This window comes from Rhinoderma darwinii, chromosome 8 (assembly GCF_050947455.1).
Source record: "Rhinoderma darwinii isolate aRhiDar2 chromosome 8, aRhiDar2.hap1, whole genome shotgun sequence".
In the NCBI taxonomy this organism is placed as follows: Eukaryota; Metazoa; Chordata; class Amphibia; order Anura; family Rhinodermatidae; genus Rhinoderma; species Rhinoderma darwinii.
Window position 1 is genome coordinate 16,045,731 of NC_134694.1, and position 23,793 is coordinate 16,069,523.

At 41.7% G+C, this 23,793-nt stretch overlaps 2 protein-coding genes across 5 annotated transcripts in view; both read left to right on the top strand.

Annotated features, from left to right (window-relative positions):
• LOC142659299 (uncharacterized) overlaps positions 1 to 3,418 on the top strand; it is a 158,104-nt gene extending 154,686 nt beyond the window's left edge. For all 4 annotated transcript variants that reach the window (XM_075835290.1, XM_075835291.1, XM_075835292.1 and 1 more), the window contains one exon: positions 3,277 to 3,418. The gene's annotated coding sequence lies outside the window, so the exon portion shown is untranslated. The remainder of the gene's footprint in view (positions 1 to 3,276) is intronic.
• Positions 3,419 to 9,538: 6,120 nt separating this feature from the next.
• Positions 9,539 to 23,793, top strand: part of LOC142659298 (semaphorin-3F-like) — a 124,414-nt gene continuing 110,159 nt past the window's right edge. The window contains exons 1-5 of the mRNA XM_075835286.1: positions 9,539 to 9,622; positions 16,226 to 16,286; positions 17,440 to 18,203; positions 22,250 to 22,290; positions 22,792 to 22,850. The gene's annotated coding sequence lies outside the window, so the exon portion shown is untranslated. The remainder of the gene's footprint in view (positions 9,623 to 16,225; positions 16,287 to 17,439; positions 18,204 to 22,249; positions 22,291 to 22,791; positions 22,851 to 23,793) is intronic.

Sequence of the window (23,793 nt, forward strand, 5' to 3'; positions counted from 1 at the left end):
TGGTCAAAAAGTAAAACACGCCCAGTTGTCCATTGAGAAACTCATTAGCATAAAGGTCATAACTCCGTCAAAAATGATCGTTTTTCTAAATAAAAAATACTGCCGTAATCTACATTACAGCGCCAATCACATCATGTACAATATAGGCCACTTATAATGTGGTGACAGAGCCTCTTTAACCCCCTGTTGGACTATCCTCCAAGGTTGCAGTGCGGCTTAGAGCAATCTATTATTGGAGCTCAGATAAACTATTCGCAACCAGCAGAGCGTCAATTTCATCTCTTGTCTACGATACAGGCTGTAACTCCGAATAAGCACAAGATGAATAATGTTATTTATTTACAAAGTTGCATAACTCTTATGTAAATTATATCTATAGGTAAATTGTAAAATCTTGTTCAAAGATGAGCATGTTTTAAATGCGAGTTCTGTTATGCAAAGAACTACCCGTAGTAGTCACAAACATGTATGTAAACATTTCCAAAAATATGCGCGAAATTAAATCTTTAATCATAGAGGATTTTTTCCTTCTTTCCTATGCACAATAAACTTTTGTTATTCATTATCTTGAACATAGTCAGCCTAGCCTTTTTGCTAGTACGATACCTCACAATGAGGCTTTTATTATGGTAAATCCAATGTCAGTCATTTTCCCAATCATGATTTGAGTTTCTACATATTGTCCTTGTGTTCTGTATATTATGTAAGGTGATGTAACTAAAATGTTTAAAACAAAGACTATACGTCCCAAAACGCACATGAAATCAATGTTTAACAAACCTTTTGTATCATTTATATTTCATATGTAAGACTGTGCTGTTGTCTGTACATTTGTGTGTTGTTTTTTGTGATGTAATTTTATTTTCATTGAAATTTTTCTTGAGCTGTGGATATTATCTCAATAAATGCCTTAGGAAGATTTCAGCAATTATGTCCATTAAATATGGATTCTTAGAGTGTCTAATAAAATTTGGCTTATTTACATAGCACCTCTCTTAGGCTAGGCTTCCACTCTCCGGTCCGTGTGTTGGCCGCATTTCCCGGCCTGACCGCGGTACAGGTGAACGGGACTCCTGGCATCATAGACATGTATGATGCTAGGAGTTTCTGCCTCCCCACGGAACTGCTGCTCCGTATGGAACAAAATGATACAGTGCGGAACAGCAGTTCCGCGGGGAGGCAGGGACACCTAGCATCATAAAATGTCTGATGCCAGGAGTCCCGTTCACCTGTACGCGGGTGGGCTGGGAAATCCAGCCGACACTCAGACCGTTTTTCACAGCCCGAACTCTGTCGTTTACAAGAGGTGTTGGAGCTTATTCACATGAACGGGTGTCAAATCGGCCGTGAAAAATTGCAGATTTTCACGGCCGATTTGCACCCGTGCAGGATCAGAGTTCACAGATCCCTCATAGGGGTCCGTGAAAACATGCGAAAATAGGACATGTCCTATTTTTTCACGGGCCGTTCACAAATGCCGTGTGAATAGCCCCCATAGAAGTGTATTGATTTCAATGCAGCTGTGTGATGGCCGTTAAAGAAAAAAGCGGCCGTCACATGGTCGATTATCCCATTCGTGTGAATAAGCCTTTAATCTGTCCACTCATGGCCCTGTTTTTTTGGGTGTTGTGGGTTGGAGAGTTGACATTGAGAACTTCTGATTTTCTGACGTTGTAAAGCTCTGTTCGATGACTGCAGCCTTTTAAGGTACAGGACTGGACTCTTTTGTTTTTTTTCGCTGGTGAACGTTGATGTGGGGGAAATCCCAACCAGTGTATGGTCGGCTTCATAGGTACAGAGACACTTGACCTGATGAATGGGGAGAGGGGATCGGTTGCTGCACAGGTGGCTTTGTTTTCTCCCTTTGGGATTGACATTACAGGCTGATTTGCATGGTCTGGCTGTGTTTGATATGGCTATACAAGAGCCCTAACATATTCTGTCCATCCAGCAGCCAGAATAGACTATCCGACAGCACATGTAATCAAACAATGCCTTCCCTGCAGCTGCAAGACTGAGTTATATGTTCGTCAGTTGTAGCACTACTGTTCAGTTATTTCTTATGTAGGCAATGGTAAATTTGCTGGGCACATGTCCCACACATTGGCCTTGCTGGCATAATGCTGCAATAAAATCTTCTGTATTTTCCAATGACATTATTGGTATATACAGCAAATTTTCTGATAAGCACATTGTGAGCAATTGTCTTCCTGATTTTAGCCGTTGCTTCCGAAGATTATTATTATTTTTTTTTATATATGTGAAGGTTGCTCATTGTAGGAAGTTGCAACTTGTTGGTGTAGAAAAGTCACTTCGCTACGGGTTGCAATTAAAAATGTGTGTGTATGACATATATATACACATATATTTCTGTTTAATTGAGACACTGTCCCTAAATGTTGACCACTAAACCTGACTTACACATTGCCTTTATAGGAATGAGTAGTAATAGTCACAGACTAAGGAGCAGGTTTACATATAAAGGCTGGTTTCATATGCCAGTCCTAGTCTGAAGCCTGCAGGAGGAAAGGCCCTATTACACGAGCCAATGATCGGGCAAACAAGCGTTCATATGATCGCTCGTTCCCAATCGTTGCCCTGTGTCAACAGGGCAACGGTCAGCCGATGAACGAGCAAACGCTAGTTTATCGGCTAATCTGCTCGTTTATGCAGCAAGAAAGATGTAAACAGGGAGATGTGCTGCTGACATGATAGAAATGTATGTTGACGAACGATCCGAGTAACGATCGCTCGTCCCCATGCATAATCCATCATTGCTCCTTGTGATAGGAGCAAACGAGTGCCGATCAATTAAGTTGTCTCGTTGATCAGCACTCGTTTTCACGGCCCATTTCGGGCCATGTAATAGGACATTAAGATAAAACTAGTTTATTAAGAGGCACTCTGTGTGCCAGTAAAAGGAATTCTACCCCAACTATGAGCTGTCGTAGATTTCCGCTAAAATTTGTGCTAATTGGCGTAAGCGGTGTAAAAGAGAAATGTTTTGTTTTTTTTTTTTTGAAAGTTGCCACTTTTCTACGCTAGAAAACTGGCCGAGATTGTTTGATAAGTTCTCCACTTGAATGACTAGTCAGTGTCTTTGTCCGTGGTGGGCTGCGGCAGTGAACCATAATAAATGAAAACAATAATTTTTTTGAAGAATATTTCTTATTTTTAGATTTCTGTGAAAAGACAACATGTATCGCAGGTATAGTGGTCATATTATAGATGCATTTATTATGTAATGATCTTCCAATGATTTCTGTTTGGTTGCAGAATTTCCAGACTTGCTTTTAGTCATCTGGCTTAACTTGAACATTCTGTCTAATAGAAAGGCAGTGCCCAATCTCAGTCTAAATATTGAAGTGTCCTGCTATCCTTTTCTTATGCAAGGATGATCTCCAGGGCTACTCTAGTGGTGAGTGTAGGTTCATCTTATTACATGGCTTATAGTATATTGTATAATGTAGCCTAATGGTGTTTGAATGCTTTTTCTTGCATTTATTATTTTGCTGTTTGCAATTTCCCTTTACTTCTTTTTTAAAAAAAAAATAAATGAGAAAAAAAAATGTTCCTTTCCACAGAGGAGGCTGTTAAGTTTTAATAAAATTCTTCCTATATGATTTGTGCTCTTCGATCTCATTACTGATAATTAAAATTTGGATGCAATGTTCATGTGTAGCAGTAACTACAATTACATATTAACTATGTGTAAGTTCACTCCATCCGAACCATAGACTAAGCATCCACATTTTAGTCTGTTCTTATAAAGGTTAAAGCAGATCCAGTTTTCAGCATCATTTTTTTTTAATACATTCTTTTTTTTAACGATTTTGCCAAATATCACATGAAAAGGCGGAGGGGGATTACAATGGGAAATCCCTGCGAAGCAGGGTATACAATGTGCAACAAAGCAGTACAGACATATTTAGGGCATTGAGGCCCCAACTATAGTAGCAATAAAACAAGGTGCAGAACCTTTGTAGAAAGCATAAAGCAATTGGAGAATGAAGAAAGCAGGGGGAAAAAAAGGGACCTTTCCCCTCTTCCTCTCCCACCCCCGGAGACAGACCATGGTATAAAAATAGGGCTTTATTGTGCCATTATTGATTTGTATTCTGCAGATTCTCTGAAAACCACCCAGAAGTGCCATGTCAGAAGGAAAAGTTCATGGTAGTTTTTCATTTGAGAAATTAGATACTCCAAGCAATATATTTCCTCTCCTCTTTTTTACTAAAGTCAAAGATTTAAGGAAGGAGGATCCAGACGCTGCCTTAGTGCTGCGATGCAGTCTGTTGCGGCATTGACAAGGTGTCTTAGAGTGAAGACCCAGTAGGACCTCATGGGAATGTAACTATGATGAAGCAGGAAAAATTCTGGAGTAAATGGTCAGTGATTGAAGAGGAAAACCTCCTTCTAAAGGGTACCTTCTGCATTTTGGCATCACCAACACTGTGAAGGAATGGTAGGCATTATGGTATTTACTTGGGGGGAAGGGACGGGACTCTACCGTCCTGAGTTAATAGCCCATTTCTTGCAAACAAAGAAATGGAAGAACTGTGAGCTAAAAGATACATTCTGGATATCTGGGTTTAGAAAAAGAAAGATTGAGATCTACATGGTATCGGGCCTGAACATCTCCAAGGGTGTGTTGAAGCGAGTGAAAGAAACAAGCGGAGGTAAAGAAAGCAGAGCTGATTAGCCCTCAAGAAACCAAGTGGGCAGGGTATCAAGATGTTGTTTAGGAATTCAAGCGGGAGCCGTGAACCATTTCGAATAAATTGGAAGGCCCGTAATCGACCATTGTGAAACCATTGATGAAAAATTGGGTCATTTAATAAGCTATGTGTAAAGCTGGGTATTTAACAATAATGAACATCGAAGAAGGATGTGGTGAGAGGGTACGTGAAGAGAAGGTCCTGTTGGCCATTGTGATCATTGACTTCATATTGGGATGAGGGGAGCAATGTGAAGAGGTGTATCAAACCAGGAGGCCACCGTAAGGGTTTGGCCAGAAAGAATTCCAAAGATTTGTGCCCGAATGACAATCTACTATCATGGATAAATGAGAATCCATGTAATACTAGTGGATGTTTGGCAGCCCACTATCTGCCTCTTTTGGGTATAGGTAGAGGATCGACATGGTGACCGTTGATTGTTTATTGTTGCAGATTAATTTGGTAAGAAGGATAGAGATTTTGTCAAAGAAGTTCCTGGGAATGTAGATTGGTAAGGCCTGTAGGACATAAACAAAACTTTGAAAAATCAACAACTTGAAGAATATTAATTTTAATTATTAAACAAAGGCGGAACCAGGTAAATTTTCCTTGCGTCAACCGATCCAAATAAAATGTTAGAGTTCGGGGGACGGGGGAGTTTGCCTGAAAGAGCTTGGGGTACAATAAGTCAGATGTACCACTAAGCACTTTAGTGTGGACGACGACCTTAAGGGGAATAAAGCTGATAAGGAGGAAATTGCTGTAGTGGATAATGAAATGTTAAGGGCCTTAGATTTGTATTAATTTTATTGTTTGATAATCTATTTTGTGATTATTCTGAGCGGAGATTGGGGATTGATACTTCGGGTTAGAAATTAAAAAGAAAAAAAAAAAAAAGGTTGCCTGCGTAGGGAGCAACCTTATGCTCTGTACCTCCCACGGAGACTCCTGTAATATCATGGTTGTTGCATATGCAGTGTAGGAGTGGTTCGGGAGTAGGATAAAGATAGGGGGGGAAAGAGGGCTTCCAGGGTGGGTTCCATTTGTAATCGTGTTGATGGGGTTTTTTTCAGACTATTTCTCTATTAGCAGCAGAAGAGCGAGAGTAAAGACAGTCTATCCACTGTAACATATTTTTCCCAATTCATCCAGAAGAGCATTTGTAAAGTTAGACACTGATGTTGGAGGAGAGGGCCGGGCTCACAATCGCAGTTCATCCCAAAGGTGTTCGATGGGGGGTGAGGTCAGAGCTCTCTGTGGGCCAGTCAAGTTCTTCTGAACAAAACTCGCCCAACCATGTCTTTATGGACCTTGCTTTGTGTTCTGGGCACAGTCATGCTGAAAACAGAAAAGGATCTTCTCCAAACTGCTCCCAAAAAATTAGAAGCATATAATTGTCCAAAATGTCTTGGTATGCTGAATCATTAAGATTAACTTAGGGGCCTAGGCCTACCCCTGAAAAACTACCCCATAGCATGATCCCTCCTCCACGAAACTTTATAGTTGGCACAATGCAGTCAGGCAGGTAACGTTCTCCTGGCATTCGCCAAACACAAGACTCGTCCATCAGACTCCCAGATAGAGAAACGTGATTCATCACTCCACAGAACTAGTTTCCACTGCTCCAGGGTCCAGTGGCGATGTGCTTTACACCACTTCATCCGACGCTTGGCATAAGGCTTGCATGCAGCTGCTTAGCCATGAAAACCCATGCCATGAAGCTCAATTTTTGTGCGGATGTTAATGCCAGAGGAGGTTTAGAACTCTGCAGTTATTAAGTCTTCAGAGCTTTGGCGACTTTTATGCACTATGCGCCTCAGCACTCGGTGACCACGCTCTGTAACTTTACGTGGTCTCCACTTTGTGGCTGAGTTGCTGTGGTTCCTAAATGCTTCCACTTTGTAATAATACATCTCACATTTGATCGTGAAATATTCGAGGAGGAAAGAAATTTTATGAACTGACTTGTTACAACGGTGACATCCTATTACAGGACCACGATGGAATTAAGTGACCTCTTTAGAACAACCCATTCTATCTCAAATGTTTGTAAAGACGACTACATAGCTGGATTTTATACACCTGTGACAATAGGACTGAATAAAACACCTGAATTCAATGGTTAAGAGTTGTGTTATTACTTTTGTCCATATAGTGTATGTGCCAGGTGGTTCGAGTAAGAAACCCCCAGTCCACCCGATCAAATGCTTTTTCAGCATCCATGGAAAGAAAGTTTGGGTGAAGGGGGGGGGGGGTATAATGCAATATGTTAATGGCCCTGGTGGTATTATCTAGGTCCTATCTAGCGGGCATAAAGCCCTCTTGATCTCTATGAATGATATGTTGGAAGTGGGTAGACAAGATTTTGGCAAAAGAGTTTTAGGTCCACATTGAGGAGGGAGAGGGGTCTGTAATTGGGGCAATAGGTATAATCCTTACCCTTCTTGGGGATTACTTTGATATTGGCTCTAAGTGCATCAGAAAGGAGAGTCTGACCTGTGAGAAATGGATTTGGAGAAATGTTTTATAATATGCTAATTTTCGGTAATCTGGGTCACAGGCTTTGCCTGTTTGTAATTACTTAAGTGAAAGTTTTAATTCAAATTCAGATAAAGGCGATTCCAATAGGGAGATGGCATCAAGTGTTGGTAAGCCTGAATGGGTTAGATCACGGACTAAGTTCGTTCTGTTAGGTCCTGGGACGCAAGAGAATTGTTCAGATTGTACAAGGAAGAGCTATTTGTGAGGCTGGTGTATCCCGATGGGTTTTACAATCTTGTGGATAAAGGAGCAGACTCTGTGTCCTTTGTGCTCTAGCCAATGTTTTTTTGGTTTGTGAGAAGTGGGTGTAATTACGGATAGGTGGATAAAGAACGCGGCATGCGTCCAGGAGCTGGAAGTCGAACGTTTGGCTTGGCGCAGCGTCGCATAGAGGATCTGCGAGAAGCCACTGGAGGTATCAAGGAGGTCTAATGCCACGTTAAAGGGAAGGTGTCCTAAATTTATTTATTTTTTTATATTGCTTTTAATATAATATTTTCAAACATTTTATTTAATTGTGTTCTCATGTTTTTTACTTTTTAATGTTTTACTTTTACTTCTCCATGGGGGCTGGTATTTTTTTTTTTCATCTCTGTATGTGTCGATTAACGACACATACAGAGATGGAATACGGCACATACAACTCCATAGAGGATGCCAACGGGAGCCGTTCCATTCTCAGTTGTGTGCGCCGTCTGTGTGGGAACGGCGCATGCGCCATTCCCACACGGACCAAAATGAAGCTCGTTCGTAGAGCGAAATCCGGCGCCATTTTCATGTGGACCAGAAGCCGCTGCCAGACAGTAAGATGACGACGACTTCCGGCCGCGGCTTCCGGCCATATGTTCAACGAAGCGAAGGCGCAGGGAAGAGGAACGTAGACCAGCGGAGGCAGGAGCAGGTAATTTATGTTTGTGTGTATTATATTATGTTCGTGTATTACTGTCTGCTGAGCTCTGTATCTAATCCTCCTAGCAATGTGCAGTCGCTCAGAAAATGGCGGCACACAGTGTTGGAGGTTTGAAGACATTCAAACCTTTCCTTCTCCTGGCACTAGCCAGAAGAAGAGTGGGGATTGTATGAGGACACTAGAGGAGAGTGTGTCCACCCCAAATTTGAAGCATACATCAATGAGGTTGCTTTACCATAGTGACCATGCTGCAATTTTGGGAACTGCTCCCTCTAGTGGCCAGCACATGAAAATTTTATAAATTAGAATCTAATTTATAATATTTCCTGAATTGTGGAAAAATGTAAACAATGTGTAATCCCTTAAATTCTAATTGTTTAACTGAAAAAAATAAAATAATTTCTAGCGACACATTCCCTTTAAGAACCCCCCAAGGACCATCCTCCATTTTCACGATTTATTTGCAAAGACTTTTTATAACAGAAAGTACATGACCCCCTTCCATTTCCTACTGAGAATAGCAGGTACTAATGTATGTAAAATTCTGCTCACATACCTTTCCCTATATCAGGGCACTTGTCTCAGTCCAAAAATAAAAAAGTGGCATAGCCCACAGATTTGTCCATAAAAACACACCCATAGGATAACTGAAAACGGTGATAAAAAACGTGCAAAATCGTCTCCCATTAATTTCAATAAGAGGCGGAGGCGTTTTTTTTTCCCCCGCTTGCGGAAAAAAAAACTTGCAGTACAAAAAAGCGTCGTCCTTTCTTCAGGTGTTTCATTCTCTGACCTCCCATTGAAGTCAATGGAAGGCAGCGAAAGTGTTTTTCACAGCGTTTTTGCCCGTGGCGCACAATGAACACGGCCGAAATAACACGGCAAGTGTTCTGCAGGCAGGTCAAAATTTACCTAAAAATTCCTGAAGGAATTTTGTGGCAGATTTTTCCGCCTGCAAAAAACTGTGAACTAGGCCTTACACAGGACTAATCTGTGGGTTATACTATTCTACTGTGACATGTGACAGGGGCCTTATGCACTATAATAAATGTATGTCAGCAAAATTTTCTAATACATGTATATTAGAAAATTATGTATGATTTACTATTCTACAAATAAGTAAAAAAATATATATAAAAACTGGACAACCCATTTAAGGGATCGGTCAATACAATGAGCTGGGCACATTACATTCGTCCTGATTAACTGTGTACATTTATAAATTCTCTTAAATAGAATATTGTATTTAGTTTTTATCAGTTGTGTTTAGATAAACTGAAATGAAGCTGCACTTTGACTTATTTTTTAATTTGTAACTTTTTGTAGAAAAATGGATCGTGAAACTTCAGCAATGTGAAGTTTATATATTGTTATACCAACAGTAAAAAGGTTGCCATGTTTTCAGATCATTAGTTGACTACGTGGCAAATTTGAATATCTGTGCAAAGCTAAGGTAGGAAATTTGGCTACTTTTTCTGTTCTGCTAAAGTCATTCCACAGTGTGAGTAAAAACATGTATTGCTACACTACTAAGTACAACTGTTAAAAGCCAGTGCCACCTACATTCATACCGTCCTAAAACAATAATAAAGCCACTACTATAGAGTCACTTATAAGCTGAGGGAACTAGTACAGATGTTTTGCATGATTTGCATGCTGTCCTTACACCTGGGTGTCATTGGAACTTCATGGTCATTGTTTTCTCACTCTTGTGACAACTACAAATATAAACTCCACTTGCGTGTGTATGTGTATATATATATCAGTCAATAAAACAGAAATCCTCAGATGGAAAAAAAGTTTCATTTTGTACAAGTCAGAAGTTGACCTAATATTTTTAAGGATACTCCATCACCGAAGCAGTTTCCTTTTGAGATTAGATGATCTGTATAATACCATTTCAAGGCTGAGCTAGTGGGCACTATTGTACCCAATAAAAGCCCCCTCAAGTGCTAATTCGAGGACCAGATGAAGCAAGCCCCGCTCCATTACTTTTTAGAAATTGGATTTCTTGATTACAAGGAGTGAAGCCGGTTGATACACTTCAGGGAGCTGTTTGGATCTGCGTGTTTTTTGTGAGGGTGCAATGTGTGTAGATCTTCTGAGAAGGCAGTGGCTTCCATTGTCGGGGCTTGACAAGAGACAATTATGTTTTATAGTGATGGCACAGCAGAGACCATTGATCGACTGTTGCAGTTAGGTGCTGAGGGCAAGACCTCATCATGCTACATTGTAAGGGTATGTTCACACGGCAGCTTCCGTTACGGCTGAAATTACAGAGCTGTTTTCAGGAGAAAACCGCTCCGGAAATTTCAAACGTAATGGCATGTTGCAGGCGCTTTTCGCTGCGTCCATTACGGACGTAATTGTAGCTGTTTTTCCATGGAGTCAATGGAAAACTGCTCCATTTACGTCTCAAGAAGTGACAGGCACTTCTTTGACGTGGGCGTCTTTTTTAAATGACCGTCGGTACAGAACATCGTAGCCCCATTCTAATAAATGGGCAGATGTTTGCCGATGCTTTGGAGCCGTATTTTAGGACGTAATTCGAGGCTAAAACGCCCGAATTACGTCCGTAAATAGGGTGTGCGAACCCAGCCTAACAGGGAACAGAGAGGTATTGTTTAAGTATATTTGGTAGTTTTTTGTGTTTTGCCCGTAAATAATCTTTTTCCATATCGTCCCCCATGACGGCACACTAGGAGGATGATCCCTTGACCTCTGTAGGGACAGGAACAGAGGTTAAAAGGGCCCCACCCTCAGCCCCCCATCAGTGTATTTCCTGTCCCTACAGGAGTCGGGACGAAGAGGGGATCCGCTTCCCCTTTGGGGGGGGATTTTGAGTCAATACCTTGACGTGGAGGTCTGGATCGGGGGGGGTCTCCTTCCAACAGAGATCCATTTGGGGGGTGCGTACCCGGTGGTTTCCCTCCCCCTTGTCGAAGATCCACCATCCGTCTGCGGACCCGTGAGACTAACGGCGGACAGAGTGAAGCATTTCCACCTGCGTCCCTACCCACGTGGGGTTCAGCCAGCCGGCCAGCATCCGCGGAAGTGGCGTCAGATGACCACGCGGACGGAAGTATGTCATAAGCGGGGACTGCATCGGAAACGAGGAGCAGGTAAAAGATGGCGTGTTCAGTTACAATTTGCCACGTGCTTCCTCCTCTGTGGTCTGTGTATCCCAGCATGTCCATTCCTGGCGCCGATCTGGTGGGGTCCCAGTTTACTGATTCTGAGGTTTCCTCCCAGTCTACCGTGAGTTTTTCCCCCCACGGGGAGGTAGTACTTGCCATGTAAAATGTAAATATTTTAGATGGGTCTCCCTCTCTCTCTTATTAGGTGGAGAAAGAGGTATTCCAAAAGCCTAAGCATGGGGAGCTTAGGAGATCCAAAAAATGCGCTGCATGCTCTAAGATGCTGGCAGACGCATTCAAGAAACTGTTCTGTTCATCATGCATTAAGAAGCTAATCAAGGATGAACAACTTTCTATCTTGGAGCACTTGCGTTCCATAACCAGAGAGGAAATACAATCTAGTATAGAAAAAGGAGAAAACCTCCAGCTCACCGGTTTCTGCGTCTGCTGCGATGTCGCTCGGATCCCCGCGACGGCCCACGGTGTGTAACACGGAAGAAAAGAAAGATGATCCAGCGCCAGTGATGGTATTAAAAGGGAAAGGCAAGTCCCATATTTATTGAGGAAAATATTTAAAATCTATGGTGCAAGACGCAGTCTTGAAGCAGGAGTAAGCAGGGAGTGTACCCAAGCCTACGCGTTTCGAACGCACACTGCGTTCTTAATTATGCCTTTCCCTTTTAATACCATCACTGGCGCTGGATCATCTTTCTTTTCTTCCAGGAAATACAATCCTCACTATCCTCCATACAGCCTCAATATAAAATTGGTGAACGAACCCCTTTCTCATTCAGACACGGAAGGGGCCTCTTGTTCCTTTAAGGATCCCGAGGACATAGACGAATTAGGGTAACTAGATCCTGAGAGAGATCTAGGCGATGAGAGGAAATATTATTTTCCTCCATGGATCTGGATGATTTATTAAAAGCGGTTAGGGGTACAATGAATATCGAAGAGGTTGCAAAACAAAAGACCATCCAGGATGTGATGTTTGGTGGTCTAAGATCAAAAAAGAAGCAGGTTTTTCCTATTAACAAAAATGTATTTGAGTTGATAAACGAGGAATAGAAGGACCCGGAATGAAGGCTAGGGGTCTGCTGTGAATTTAAGAATTGCCTCCTTTTTGATAAAGAGGATACAGGCATCTGGGACGAGATCCCTAAAGTAGATATTCAGATGGCAAAGCTAGTTAAACAAACATCTTTGCCATTTAAGGATTCGGCTCGGCTAACAGACCCCATGGATCGGAAGTCTGACTCTCCTAAAGAAAACCTGGGACACATCAATGTTTAGTATGAAAACTAACATAGCAGCCACTTCAGTAGCTAGAACCCTATTTGTTTGTCTAGCTGAGCTAGAGAACCATCTCCAGGTAGGAACGCCCAGGGACCAATTAACGGAGTCAATCCCTCTCCTAAAAGCAGCTACAGGGTTTCTATCAGATGCCTCTGCAGAATGCATCAGGTTCGTAGGTAAGGAAGGGGCCCTCACTAACGCAAGAAGATCTGTGGTTGAGATACTGGTAGAAGGGGGACACCCGTTCAAAAAAAATAGGCTTTGTAACATTCCGTTTTAGGGGGAATATGTTTTTGGTTCAGATCTAGACAAAATACTAGAGAAGGCAGCAGATAGGAAAAAGGGATTTCCAGAAGCTAAGCCATCTAAAAGGAAATTTCCCCTTCGTTCCCAAAGGCCCCAAGGTGAGAACTATAGAGGGAAAGGGAAGACAAATCGCTGGAGTTATCCACAAGGAGGAAGGGGTAGAGGTTTCTTGCTCAACCCAAATAGACCGGAGAACAGATCATGACGTCTGAGTCGGAGGAAGGTTGTTAAGTTTCTACAATCTATGGAGCAACATCACCCAGAACAAATGGGTCCTAGACATAATAAAAAACGGCTACCGTGTGGCAATTTCAACCCTTCCTCCAAAGAGATTTGTTCTGACAACTAAACCCTCAGTGTCTGAAAATTCAGATGTTAGACAAAATCAGGAAGCTACACCAGACAGGAGTAAGATCTCAAGTACCGGATCAGTGGGGAGAAGGTCACTACTCCTCTGTTTCTTATAAAAAGAAGCCAGACAGTTCATACAGGCTAATAATAAACCTGAAACCCCTCAACAATCATGTAGTTTACAGGAGGTTCAAGATGGAAGCAGTAGCATCCACCACTCCCCTAATAAAGAAAGGGGCTTATATGTACACCCTGGATTTAAAGGACGCTTACTACCACGTCCCTATTCATCCCTCCTCGCAAATGTTCCTAAGATTTGCAGTAAAGAACTCCATGGGCCAGGTGGTCCATTGCCAGTTTACATCCCTCCCCTTCGGGAATTTCATCCGCCCCAAGGGTATTTACAAAGATTATGATAGAGGTGATAGCTTCTTTTCGCAGACAGGGAATTATTATAATTCCCTACCTGGACGACTGCCTGATTACAGCAGAGACCCTGGAGATTCTTTCCACCCAGGTAAAGCTCGTGCCAAACCAACTAGCAGAACTGGGTTGGTTAATAAACTACCAAAAATCAAACTATTCCAGACACCCGGATTAAATTTTTAGGGGTCATACTAGACTCTACCCTACAGATGTCCCTATTACCGGGAAAGAAAAGAAGGGCCATAATCTCCAATATCAGGGATTTTCAAATAGCCACCTCTTACGAAATAAGAGCATCAATGCGTATACTAGGTCAGATGACCGCCTGCATTCAGTCAGTGGCCTGGAGCCAAAATCATTCCCGTCCACTCCAGAGGTGGATACTTTCTTCATGGGACAAGAAACAAATATCCCTAGATCGGAAGATAAAGATACCTCAGGAGAGGAAATCTTCCCTACATTGGTGGACCGAGTGCTCAAACCTCAGGAAAGGTGTAATGTGGCATCAGTCTCCAGCAATCCTAGTTCTAACGGATGCGAGCAAGAAAGGTTGGGGAGCCAATTATATTCAGGGGACTTAGTCACCGGACATAGTGGCTCGTTCCTCAAATTACCGAGAATTGAGAGCAGTCTGGGAAACACTGAAGTCAAGTTCATTCACCTTTCAGAACAACCATGTCAAGAAACTGTCCGACAATATGACGACCGTATCTTTCCTGAAACCTCAGATGGGTACCAGATCTCCCACCCTGCTCTCCCTGTCTCAGAGAATATTCTTTTGGGCAGAACAAAACCTTCTTTCTCTATCGGCCATTCACCTAAAAGGCCTGGAGAACACAGAGGCAGATTTTCTGATCAGGAAAAACCTAGATCCAGGCGAATGGTCTTTAAATCAAGAGGTCTTCCTCCAGTTCACACAGCTATGGGGGTTTCCTCAAGTGGACCTGTTTGCGAACAGGTCGAATTCCAAAACAGACCTCTTCTCTCTAAACCCCCAGGATCGTCCACTAGGAATAGATGCTCTATCTCAACCTTGGGTCATGGATCTAGCATATGCCTTTCCACCACTCGCAGGGATATCAAGGGTTCTTCAAAAGCTTTACAAAGAAGATCTGAAGCTCATTTTGATCCATTCTGGCCAAAAAAGGCCTGGTTTCCAATCCTGAGGGAATTGGCACTGGAACACCAGATAGAACTTCCTTTTAAAATCAGATCGACTAGTACACGGGCCGCTTTGACATCAGAGTCTCCAGAACTTTCATCTATCAGCCTGGATCCTGAAGGGGCACTCCTCAGAGAAAGGGGTTTATCCCAGAAAGTAATAGCAACCCTAAAAGCAAGTCGTAAGCTGGTTACGTCCGCAATTTATCTAAAAGATTTGGAAGAAATTTACCTCCTGGTGTGGAAACCAACCCCCGGACCAGAATCATCCGGTCATCCAGGAAGTTTTGGATTCCTTACAGCAGGGGCTGGATCTAGGTCTTAGAACAAGCACCCTCCGAGTACAGATCTCGGCACTTAGCACGTTTTTTTACACCCAACTGTCAGAATACAGGTGAGTGAAAAGATTCCTGTGTGCAGCCTCAAGACTAAGGCCGACCATTAGACCGTCATCCCCATAATGGGAACTCGGCGTGGTCCTCCGGGCCCTAACTAGACCCCCCTTTGAACCTATTGAAGACGACCTCAATCATTTGTCCCTTAAGGTGGCCTTTCTAATAGCAATAACCACAGCAAAGAGACTAAGGGAAATACGGGCGCTATCCACAGAAGAACCATACCTTAGAATATCGGATGATAGAATAATACTAAAACTGAATCCTAATTTCCTTCCAAAGGTCGTATCAGATTTTCATAGAAATCAGAAGATTGTTCTTTCTTCATATTGTCAGGACCCCAGGAATCAAAAAGAAGAGGAATTTCATTCTCTTGATGTGAGAAGAGCAGTCTTACAATACTTACAGGTTACTGCAATTGGCGGAAAGATTCCAAGCTCCTAGTCCAATTTTGGGGGAAAAAGAAAGGACAAAAAAAACCTCACAAGCTACCATTGCTAGATGGATAAAGACAACAATTAAAATGTTGTCATTCTCTGGAGGGAAAGTCAGTTCCTGTAAACATCAAGGCCCATTCCACCAGATCCACAGCTGCATCATGGGCAGAAAGGGGAGGAGCTTCACTAGACCAGATTTGTACTGCAACTACTTGGGCCAGCTCCCTTACCTTTGCAAAACACAATAGGCTAGACCTTCGGCCGCAAAGTACTTCATGCGGTAGTCCCACCCTAAAGCATCTGATTTGGTATTCTCCTAGTTTGCCGTCATGGGGGACGATATGGAAAGTAAGAATGTCTTATCGGTAATTCCATTTCCTTGAGTCCCCCATGACATCATACGTTTACCCACCCTACCTTATTTGTGGTATGTGAAGTTAACATACTGCTGGGATTACCTAATTCCTTCCGGTGTAGTGATATGGTACACACTGGTGGGAGGCTGAGGGTAGGGCCCTTTTAACCTCTCTGTTTTCTGTCCCTACAGAGGTCAAGGGATCATCCTCCTAGTATACCGTCATGGGGGACTCAAGGAAACGGAATTATCGGTAAGTCTAATGCTTACTTTTAATGCCAATATATGTATACTTCATAGGTCCAGAAAGTGCGACATGGGAATTACTTATTAGAGCTGTAATTGGCTGTGACATGAAGAGATTTTCTTTCCATAAGAAAATGTCACCTCTACAGGGTCCAAAAATTCACCTCTTTAAATCTAGTATTGTTTAGGGAACCAAAATGTTTCCATATCGCTATCAGTATGTATACCCATTTATAAATAAGTCATAGGGACATGTGATGCTGTTAGTTCCGATTATCAGACCCACGGTTGTGTCGGGATTTGCGGCTGTAATACGAGCACAGAAATGCACCTTTGTTATGTTTGTGTGAAACTGGGCTTCGAGACAAGCTGGCCATATACATTAGATTTATTTTTTTACTTATCCTTTTGATTGGTGTGCAGTCAAAAATCAATCAAGGTTTCCAAAGATTACAACATCTCCAATTCTGTTGTTTCCCCCATGATAAGTGGCGCCAGAGCTGTCTGTACATTGTTTGGTTGGCAGCTATCACATGACATTGACCAACCTAATGTGTCAAAAAGATCACCATGTACACAGACTTTAGTCCTCATCCAACCCTGATTATACTTGCACAAGTAATGTCTGGTATAGTTTTTGCAGGCTTGGCAGTGAATTGAATATAAACCGTATACACTGGTTGCCACAATAGATCATTAGATACTTGCAGCATATAATTGTATAATATCACACCTGAAGAGTTATCGAATAGAACTTCACACACAAAGGTGCAACATCTGACCTATAGCCTTGTGTTTTCAGCTTCTAAAATATCTATAACCAAAACTTGTCCAGTAACTTTTTGCTATTAACAGGCTAGACTATATTCAATTCACTCCGTCTCAACTCCTCTGTACAGATTTGAGCATACACAAAGCATACACAGTACTTTCCTGATATCAGCAGACCATTAGCAACAAGGGATAAGGATCAACACAAGATATGGTTTTGTGGAAACAAACTGGTGGATGCTGTATATCAGCCTAACATATCAAAATACATGGTGGTTACATAGTTTGTACGGTTGAAAAAAGACACATGTCCATCAAGTTCAACCAAGGGATGGGAAAGGGGAAGTAAAAAATTTCTACACATAGGAGCTAATATTTTTTTGTTCTAGGAAATTATCTAAGCCTTTTTTAAAGCCATCTACTGTCCCTGCTGTGACGGCTCCTGCGGTGACTATTCCATAGATTCACAGTTCTCACTGTAAAGAAGCCTTGTCGCCTCTGCAGGTTGAACCTTGGTTGTGTTTTGGATTTGATTATAGATATGTATATTACTTTATTTTTAATTTCAGACTTTATATAATTTACAAGTTAACTACAATAAGAATAAAAAAATACATCTAGTTCCTTTCGGGCTTTGATCACATCTGCGTCGTGGCTTCCGTCTGTCGTACGATTGATACCCCCATAGCATATTACAACATTCACACAATAGCAGCCATGTTAATTGTCAACCAACTTTTCCAGAAACTCTGCAACTAAGAAACAGTTGTCTAGTATGTTAAAAGGGGTTGCCCACTTTCAGCAAATTAATGTTATTTTTTTGTATAATTAAGCAATTTGAACAATTTTCCAATATACTTTCAGTATAAATTCCTCACGGTTTTCAAGATCTCTGCTTGTTGTTATTCAGTAGGAACATTCACTGTTTACTTCCAGTGGATAAGTCTGTCCATGGTCATGTGATGGACACACTGGTGCTGACATCATCAACACTGGTCCATCCGAGAGCAGTGGAGGGGGTGGGATCATGTCTCAGACTCGCAGAGAACGATATCCATTTGAAAGTCTGAGACGGCATCGGCCTTCTTGAATACCTGACAACGGGACCAGATCGTGGGAACTGAGCCAGAAGCAAGCAGGAGAAGGCCACAAGGTATGTTCACTATAATTTTGCAGTTTATAGTTAATCTTTTGTTTTTGAATGGAGGGTCACTTTAAGGACTTATAATTGCAGGTGACTTTTTAATTGCAGAGGGGGAAATGCATGTCAATTGTTTTCCTTGGTCTGCAGATTTGCATGTTGGTGTGCATTCACATGTCTTGGGTCCAGGTTATTCTGTACATATGTCTTAGCAAAAAAGGGATTTGATCTCATCAGAAGAAAGCAGGAAAACCTTTTTAAAACCCTATTGTTCTATTGATGTGCTCTTCGTTTATAGAAAAATTGAAACGAGTTAGAAAGGAAAGGAAAAACTACAATATAAATATTTTTTCTGCTTGATTTAAAAAAACTTTTTGGTCTCACATTATTTCTCTTTCCTCTAATTTCCTCTTTCTGCCTTTATAATCTTTCTCCTTCATTTCCCCTCTCTACTCTGTCTGTAGCATTTCATGAATGGAGGACCATTACATTGTCGCAATGAAAGCCTATTGACACATTGTTGTAGTGCAGAAAAACACCTGTACTTTTCATTTCATCGTCAGGGACCTCGTCCAGTCATCCATGAAGGGAAAGGCTTGTGAGCAGCTGGCCGGAGATGTTATACACCCTAATATCAAATATTTGAAAAGGGAAAAAAGTCTAAATGTCATACAAAACAAACCTGCAATGAAATAGAACATTCTTCTGCACTAACTCATTATTTGTTAACTTGTATATGTATAAAATACTTTGGGAAAAAAGAAAAAGGGTCTGGAAAAAGCTTAACTTTCTATTCTCCATAAAATCAAAAACTCTTCTTTTAAATGTAATATATTTCTAAAAGTATTTAAGAACTGTACAGAAGAGAATGAATGAAATTAAATGGGTTGTACCAGAATCGAAAATTATCACCTATATACAGTATAGGTGATAATTGTCTGATCGCTCTGGACCCCACCGCTGGTACCCCCACCTATTGTGAAACCCCCAATCCCATAGACATTGATTGGACTGGCGGGTGCCTGCCGCCCCATTTCAGCTCCTCCTGCGGGTGGTGCAGCAAGGAGGAACAAGGGGTATGGGACCCTGTCCTCATGATCAATTGGGGTCACAGCAATGGGGCCCCCCTGCAATCCGTAATTATCACCTATACGGTCTCTTGTCCATAGGCTGTGTCTGGTATTGCGGCTTAACTCCGTTCACTTGAATTGATAGCATATCCTGAGTAGTATCCTGACACAATATGTTTTCAGAATGTTAAACGCCTCTTTTATTGTACACGAAAAATTGATTTGCTCAATTACCAGGATGATTATGGTTACGCTTAACGCATATTATCTTATTTCGGTCACATTGGATGATAAAAATCTTCAGTGTAAACCTAACCTTTCAGCATTTTATCAGGACTGGATGATGTTGCAGATTAGTTCATGTACGCATCAAAATTCTGCATTTGTGTTAAGAACTTTAATTTGCTTTTTTCACTACATGCAAGTGTAGTTTGTGGTGCCAGCATTCTTGTCCAATCCTATTGAGGGACACTGTATTGATCCTTAAAGCAATATTCCCATTAAAAACATTTATAGCATATGCACAGGTTATACCATAAATGTCTGAAAGATGGGGTCCCACCTATCAGTAGAATGGGGAAGCTGTTTTGGCTATTTCTGTAACCCCTGTTAACTTAAATAGAGATAGCTGCAAACATACGCAGCCACGAACATTCATTTATACACCATTTTCTACCGTTGTCTGTATTGGTACCGTATTTTCCCCACAGAAGTCAGTGGAACTTTAAGGCTAAGTTCACACAGAGTTTTTTTACTAGTTTTTTTGACGCAGAAACCACGCCAAAAAACTAGTCAAAAACGGCCCGAAAATGCCTCCCATTGATTTCAATGGGAGGCGGAGGCGTCTTTTTCCCGCGAGCGGTAAAACCGCCTCGTGGGAAAAAGAAGCCACATGCCCTATCTTCGGGCGTTTACACCTCTGACCTCCCATTGACTTCAATGGGAGGCAGAGAAAGCATATTTCGTGGCACTCAATGGCCGCGGCGAAAAACGCAGCGAAAATCGGCGTGCAGGGAGAGGAAAATCTGCCTCAAACTTCCAAACGGAATTTTGAGGCAGAAATTCCGCCTGCAAAAAACTCTGTGTGAACATAGCCTAATAGATACGCAGCTTGTAAAACTTGCATTCATACTTGCAGTGCTCTCTTCTCTCCTCTCATCATTTGTAATAAAACGGTCCCATAAAAAATACAAAATATTATTTTCTGCCAAATTGTTTTTACTTATTTGTTTTAAGCTGGTCATTTATCCTTTCAGTAATAATAAATAATTTCCAGCCAAAACACTAGATTAGATGAACTGATCGAATTAAATGACACTTTTAACTATGTCCTACTTCGGCGCTTTCCCGTGCCCCTCACTTAAGGCCCATTTTACACAAGCCAATAATCGGGAACGAGCTTTCTCAAGAACGCTCGTTCTGACGATAATTGGCCTGTGTAAATAGGGCAGCTGATTACATTAATGCAGGCTATAAAATCGTTGTTGGCAGCACGTCTTCCTCTGTAAACAGGAGATCTGCTCCCGACAAGGACGCAATCTGATGGGGACCAAACTATTGTATTAACGATCATTCATCTCCATACATTATAGCATCGGCCCATGTAAACGCGCCTGTGAACGAGTTCCGATCGACTTTTTATATTGGCGCTTGTTATGGGCAGAAATCTGTTATATTGTATGCAAATGTTCTAGTCTAAAAGAGTAAGTCGTTTCTAGAGTAAATGAAACATTTACGTTTTCTTTATTAAAGATTTTTTTTTCAGCATTGTGAGAAGAGAAATCACAATACACTTTGGCATCCAGGATTTATCACTACACATACAGCATCCAGGCTTCAGTTCGCCTCTGTTCAGAGATAACCGTAGAGAGTAATTTCTTATATAAACGCAGCATGGCATGCCAGCAGCCAGAATTGTCACCCTTATCCATATGCTATCTAAGGATAAGGAAAGATGCAATATGCACGCAGGCGCCCACATATTCCCTGTCAATGTCACCATCTGCTTGGAGGACGGTGGGATGCTGCCTTTTGAGATAAAATTGTTTTGAACTGGTTACTGATTTTTTTCCTTACTCTTCCACCATTCCACCCCTCCCCTCATCCTTTGCTCCCTGCCAGCTTGTTCTGCCTGTTTGTCTGATTCTTATCACTGGCTCTCAATGCAGGATTAAACACGCTAACAGGAATGTTCACATAGGCCCAGAAACACCCTGAAAATGTGCTAATGTGGCTAATTAAGATGACTCATTAAGTTGGTTCTCCCTCAAACTCTCCATCCATTTTTCTTATTTTTACCACTGATCTAGGAGACTCCCGGGGCATGAGAGCTCTGCTGCACATACTTACGCTACCATAAGTGCTTTCCAGCACACTTGTCTATGATCTGTCATTTCTTTGCATTCCCCAACATTCATATCATCTGGCATGGTCTAACGTTGGCACTCTTCTTTGTCTCTGCATTCCAGCAGAGCTATTATTTGCCATCTAGTTATGTCATTTAGAGGCAATTATTAGAAGACTCCCTTTGATTTGCCTTCTGCTGTTGCCTTTTGTTCTTGTTGTTTCTTCGTCCAATTTCTTAATTAGTGTAGGTGTCCTCTTCAAGAACACCGGGCAAGGGGGCATCGTCCTCTTCAGTGTCTCAATGCGACAGGCAAAATTGTAGTAGTGAGTGACTTGAGCTCAGCTCACAGTGGGAGCCTTGATCACTTTATGAGACCCTCAGCACATTCCAGACTTTTGTGTCCCTTCTATCCTGTGTTTGCATTGTCGGGGATAAAGGAGCCACTTACATAGAGGACGGAAAAAGCGCAGCATTTTAACTGGGCCCTGGTCTGTCAATGCTCAAGTCTAAAGGTAATGAGTTACTGATCGTAAAGTACAGCTGCGGTTTGCATGCGATCACTGGTATGTATGTATGTATGATACAATCATGTGCTGCAGCTTTTCTTCCTTTTGTATTACTGAAAATCTAATTCCTTTCAGCCCAGCACATTTCTGGAAAGAATGAATTAGGCAGAACTTCGGCAAGTATACTTTACCCTTTCTCCTATGTATGTTGTATTTGCGGATGAAAACGGTGTTTAATTTACGTAGCGCATATTTTCCCGTAATTTTTTTTTTGCAATGCCAGAAAAAAATACAAAGAATAAATAAATATATTTATATAGCACACAAAAAAATGGTGACCGCACTCTGCGAACTCCAATGTCACCTAAACTGCTAAATAGAAATAAATATGCATTACATGCTAAATCTACTTACAATAGGGAGGTTTTTCGTGCACGTTTTTTGATCAAAAAGTGTTTTCCCACCTGCCACAACAAGGCGTCCTCCATAGGTGGGGACCTACTCTGCACATACACCCAGAACTGGGACTAAGCCTACATATATCTGGGGATGAAAAAAATAAAATGTGTAAAATTTTATATTTTAGTATATTGGTGGCATAACTTTCATTTGACTTCAATTAAAGCCGCTTCTAGTAGTACATTTCCATTATTTTGTATTTTATCTGTATCCCGAAGTCTCATCCCATGCCAGCCGCTTCCACAGAGTGAGCAGCTCTGCCTTGTCCGCTTGCCAGGTATGTCAGCGACTGCACAGTTACAGTATCTATTGTTAGAGTCCGCTCGGACTATTTTGTGTTATACAAGCCTCTACAAGGCGCTATTGTTTGGGCTTTGTTTAATATTGTCACTCTGGTTTCTGTATTCCGGTCTCTATCCCATAGAGCCTTCTGATAAGCTGTGTGTTAAGAATTCCTTTGGGAGGGGACAAATCTGTTTGGAGTTGTTTCTATGTAATGCCGTATGCACCGACCTCCCTTCTACATGTATGACTGGGGGACCTGGTAGATTCCTGGTCCATTAATAATATAGCTATTATATCAATGTAATTTATCTCCTCAAACGACACACTGTTTTGTCTGAATGACACTCATTCATCCATAGTATTTGAGATGCTTCCAAATATTATTGTGAACCTAGTAAATGAAGGAGAATTAATACGGTGATTTCGAGTTAATGGTTTTTGAGATTTCATTGAACCTAGGGCCATTAAGAGCATCTCTATCTTCTCTGGTTGCTATGCTCTGTGGCCAGTTATTTACCATGCCTTGGTGTCCCGCTGAGGCACAGAATAGTCAACCGCTTCCAGCACAGAGCGTTCCCTTGTCTTGGCTAGGGGTAAAGGGTAGCAAGGCCTGCACTTTCCATTGCCCTTGATATGTCTATATTATGGATGAAGCTATAGGATAGAAATCCACCGCGCTCAGTAGGGAGCTTAGATGGAGGGGGAGGCTTGCGCTGCCAGCTATGTACCTGCTCTGTATGTAAATGGTGTAGTTGACAGAGGAGAGGATTGGCAAAACAAAGCAGAAAGGGCACGCCAAGGTCACGAGAACATGCAAAGCACAGAATATTTAATGAGTCTTTTCATGGGCACGCAGGAGGAACTCTTCAAAAAAGTTACCCTGTTTTGGGCACGAGGCTGCACACACAAAAATACCCTAAAATTGAAAGGATCCT